General features: G+C 38.3%; 1 long non-coding RNA gene across 2 annotated transcripts; it reads left to right on the top strand.

Moving 5' to 3' along the window:
• Positions 1 to 202: 202 nt before the first annotated feature.
• LOC113583948 (uncharacterized) lies at positions 203 to 3,880 on the top strand. Of its 2 annotated transcripts, none has more exons than XR_003411363.3 (5): positions 203 to 233; positions 989 to 1,172; positions 1,335 to 1,512; positions 1,803 to 1,927; positions 2,843 to 3,880. It is a non-coding gene; the product is annotated as an uncharacterized LOC113583948 (long non-coding RNA). The 2 variants fall into 2 exon arrangements; XR_014119158.1 differs by having other exon boundaries at positions 1,807 to 1,927.
• Positions 3,881 to 5,147: the final 1,267 nt, after the last annotated feature.

Raw genomic sequence — 5,147 nt, forward strand, 5'->3', positions numbered from 1 at the left:
AAACATGAAATAAAACTATTTGAATTTTCTTATGGTTATATGTAATTTCAGTGTTTTGTCTCAAGCATTTAGAAGGAATCCCTGAGAGGGTGTTATGTGATTTGTGGGTTTGTGGTGGTGGAGGTATTGGTGTTGAGTAAATGTAGTACAAAAATCTGACACAACTGATATTTTCACTCATAGGAGCGCATCATGGCAATGCTACAGTTCTTGCAACTCTTTTCTGGTAGCAGGTAAAACTTCATTTATCAAACCTGAGCTTAAAAGGGAAACATATTTGCAACCATTAACTGCTTACATTCCAGACTTTTTCTCTGTGCTGAGGTGTTGTGTTGTGCACTGTTAAGGTCTATGCATGCAGGCTCACACGGTTACCTTAGAATTTGATGGTTATATAAATCTGGGGACTGTTCCACAGTGAGGAATGAATCTTATCAAGTAGAATTGCTTCCTGATAATTTGTTTGCTGTCTATAGGTGATATTCAGTTTATGTTTACAGGTACTCTGTTAACATTTTAAATGACCAGATGAAAAATCCAACATGCAGTTTTTTTCCCTTCAAGGGGCCCTTGTCATAGAAATAGTGACCCTTCCAGGATTCAGTGGAGGGTTTTTAACCCAACATCTTTCATGATTTGTTGATTAATTGATTGTGTGTGATTGTGATTGTGTTTATTGAGTTGTGGTTTTATTAATCTGCTTATAATTGAAAATCTATAGATAAGAAATCTAACATTTAGTTGATGTTTTACTGACTTAACTGAACTGTGTAGGTTGACAAGTAGTTGAGAACATGCAGTAGAATGACAGGTTTAGTAAAAATTTTGTTCCTTTTCTTTAAATAGCTTTTTTCTTGGTTAACAAGTCATTAATTTATTTATAAGTAGGAGTTTCCATATTCTTTGTTTTATGACTATAGTTTTGCCATGTTATTAAAACAATCAAATAATAAAAAGACAAACAAACAAGAAAGACCTTGTTTTGCAGGTTTTAATTCCTCTGAGATTCAACAGCATTTGATTGGTGGAAAGTGCTGTAGTACAAACGAACGGCGCCACCAAGTGTGGGTCTTTCAGAGGACGACTACAGCTGAGGGTTTCTGTGGTGGGACTCTAATCAATAAGAACTGGGTGTTGACTGCAGGACACTGTTACAATAAAAGCATTGCTGGGTATGTGAAGGCTGAGGGATTAAAATACACTTAGTTGCTTTACAATTATGCATTTCTCTTTCTTCTTCATAATGTGTGTGTGTGTGTGTGTGTGTGTGTGTGTGTGTGTGTGTGTGTGTGTGTGTGTGTGTGTGTGTGTGTTTATGTGTTTGTATCATGCAGACGTTTTTCAGTCTGGGCAGGTGTACATCCTTATAGAGAATTCCAAAAGTTTGCCATTAAGTCAGGTGACATCCATGTATATGATGTCACTGAGGATACAGGTGACATCATGCTGATCAAACTTCCTGGATCTGTAAGCTGCAGCTTGCTGGTCATGGATCTACTGTTGACCAAAATGGTAATAAAAAAACAAAAAAACAAAAACCCTTGGTTGGATTTCACACTGATGATTTAGTCCAAGTATGAAAGCATTCAGGTTTAAATTGAAACCACTTTAAACATCTGCAAACTGTCAAACTGCTCACCTTCTTATGGAATGTTTCTCATGCACCGTTTGCATATTTTGCAAATCAAAATATATTTCACATCCTCATAGTTATTTTTTTGTTTTGTTTTGTTTTTTTACTGTTCTGTTTCTTCTGTTTCTGTTCTGTTAAATGTGTATTTTAAGTCATTGTCATGTTTTAGACAGTCCTGACCGCAACAAACCTCTGCAGTGTGTCGAGCTGAAAGTGAGACACTGTATTGATCGCAGGGAAAACTATTTCTGTGGTGAAGGTCGGACTGGTAAACACGTCAGCCATGTCTCCGAGGTAGGATTCTCTGATGTCTATTACATTTAACATATTTATTTATGTTTAATGTTTTCAGATAATTTAATGATAGATATTTTTCATGTGGGTTCATGTTACATGCTGCTCCCACAGAGCTATACATCAAATAATGACATTATCTATTCAAGTAGTATATCTTAAATCTTATAGTCATGCTTTACTGCTGTGCAGTATGTAGTTTGGCTCTCTTGAAAAGCTCTTTCAGAGCTTTGCAAATAATGTTTTCTTCCCCAAAGAGGCTTCAGCAGACCAGAGGTTAAAATAGAGTAGGTTTCCTAGGGAGGGAAGCATTAGTGAGCTACAGTCGGATGATTGCTGACCTGAACTGTGATGTGACTGTAGAATGTGCTTGTAGCTGATGCTACTGACACCTGGTCTATGACACCAAATATACTGAACACACACTTGATTGGATTAACTTACTTTCCAGCAGCACTCACTGGCCACTAAAGAAGGTCCACCATTTGTTCCATTTTGACTGGTCATTATATAGTTGGAAAACACATTTTCAACACATTTTTTTTTAAATATATATATATAAATGATTAGTAACTGTGAATGATCACAATTACTCTTTTTAAGGCTACCTACAAATTTTTAATGTGCCACAATTAATTGCAGATTATTTATAATTAGGCCTGAAATAATAAATGATTATAAACAGAAGTATATTGTATTTTGTATAAGCAGATAAGTAGGTGTTTTAAGTAGGTGTTCTGGAAGGTCTGGGCCCCCCAAAAGGATACTGTTCTGAAACTAAGAAATAGAAGCACTCAATAATGTTGTTGAACAAATGCAGTGGTAGCTCAGTGGTTAATTTATTTATAATCAGAAGGTTGCCAGTTGAAGCTCTGAAACTCTAAAAGAAGAGTTTACTGATTCTCTGAAAAACAGGGGGACTCTGGTGGAGGCTGGCTGAAGAAGAAGCGGAGAAAGGACGCGATCTATGGAGTTCTCCATGGTTTCTTTGAAGCTAGAACTAAAATTGCTGTATTCACAAGTGTGTGTTCTGATCATATAATGAAGTGGATTAATCACATCATGAAAACATTCTGAGGAAAGTTCTGTGTGGAGTCCTGTGTACAGAATATAAAACATTGCTGTTCTGTTACACTATATATTTACATCCCCAATTTAAGAATAATAAATAGATATCAATTCATAATGTGCATATCTTTGACTTTCAATTTCATTTTTTCATATGTCCGTGTCGAACGTTCACATAAGGCAGGATACAACTGCAAGTCGAGTCCGTTTAAATAGTTTAATGAGAGCAAAAACAACAAACATAAAGTCACACAGGAACATAAATCCAGGCAATCACAGACAAATAACTGAAGAAACAGTAGGATTTAATTACACATGCAAACGCAGAAGGGAACAAGACACAATGGAATGGCAATGGGGAATGAGCAGGGTGTGGCCAGGGACTAAAGAGCTCATGGAAATGGCACAATGGAACTGTAAGAACACTGTCACGGCAGGGCCCCCTTCTCTTAGACTCCTCCCTATTGTCATGATTGGCTACACTCCTGTAGCATTCCTGTCTCCATGGTTTCTCTGTCTTATGTCTTTGTTTTACTTTACTTCCTTATTGTGGTTCCATTCCTTAGTTTTGTTTTCTCCACCCCTCATGAGTTGTAGCTGTGTTTTGTTTAGTGCTCATTATTTAATCCCTGTGTTTGTGCAGTCCTGTTGCTGGTCATTGTGAATACAAGCCTCCATGTACGTATCCTAGCTGCTGTTCCTCTTTTCTCTGCCTGTTTTGTTATTCGCTAGTGTTAGTTAGTGTTCTTATCATTGCTTGTGTTTTTGATATAGCTTGCTCAGGTTTTTTTGGCACTTCATGTGTTTAGTTCCTTTTAGTTAATCATGTATTCTCTACACCTTGGCTTTATGAGCCTGGACTGTTATAATGATTACGACTCTGGATTTGCTCATAATAAAAATCACTCTTCTCAGCATATGTGTCTGCCTCCTAACTGCTCAACTTAAAACCTATATTTTTGTGTGTATGGGGGTGTGTCTTCATGGCCACACTCTTCCTGTGTATCACACTTGTTCCTTGTATAACGTTGTTAACATGTGTATTTAAGGGCATGTTTAGTCAGTAGTCTTACATTTAGCAGACGCTCTTATTCAGAGCAACTTACAAAAGTGCTTTGTCATTTTCTTATAGAATACATCCTAGCCAGTGTCAAGGAACACTCCTCCCCATATGAGTCACGTGGTACGGCCCACCGCGTGCAGGGGGATTCACATGTATGTCGTTTGTAACCACACCCCCCCAGGATCGCATACACCTCTTTAGGGATTAATATTACATGTTGGTCTGTCTATTTAAACCCCTGTCAGTCTATGCTCCCCGTTGGTCATTGTTGCTTTGTAGTGTTAAACATCTGTGTAGCAGTAATACCTGTTTGTATCATCTCTATTAATGTGTAGGTTATCCTTCTTACGTGTAGGTTAGAGTCCAATATACTAATGAACTAGAATACTGTTGAAATACAGGGATCAGTGCTGATGCCTATAAGTGCAAAATACATAAGCTCTATCTCAGACAACAATCGGTGCAATAAAAAATAAGTACTAGAGCGTTAGGTAGTCATCATAGGAGCAGGGTCAGTGGTCATTTAAATATTTTGTGAAGTTTGTTCCACCATCTAGGACCCAGGACAGAGAATTATCTTGATGCTTGTCTTTCATGAGGCTTGAAACATGGTATTTCAAGATGAGCCGTACTTGAGGTTCGAAGTACTCAAGGCACGGATTGGGCTTTGATCATTAACATCATGTATGGAGGATCTGGCCTATTTTTGGCTTTGTAGGCAAGCATCAAGGTTTTAAATCGTATGCGGGCAGCTACTGGAAGCCAATGAAAGGAGCGCAGCAGTGGAGTGACGTGTGAAGTTCAGCAGATTAAAGACCAGTCATGCTACTGCATTCTGGACAAGTTGGAGGTCTGATGGCTCTTAGAGGAAGACCAGCAAGTAGCAAGTTGCAGTGGTCTAGCTTTGAAATTACAAGAGCCTGCCCAAGTACCTGGGCAGCTTCCTGCAAGAGAAAGGGCTGAATCCTTCGTATGTTACAAAGGAGAAAACTGGAAGACCGGGTCAGATTTGTGTAACGTGACAAGGAAGAGCAGACGCTCGCGGATGTAGATAGATAGGTTTATTATGCTCCAACTTCGTAATGGGTG

Source organism: Electrophorus electricus, chromosome 21, assembly GCF_041902795.1.
Source record: "Electrophorus electricus isolate QZ-2024a chromosome 21, ASM4190279v1, whole genome shotgun sequence".
Lineage (NCBI taxonomy): Eukaryota > Metazoa > Chordata > Actinopteri > Gymnotiformes > Gymnotidae > Electrophorus > Electrophorus electricus.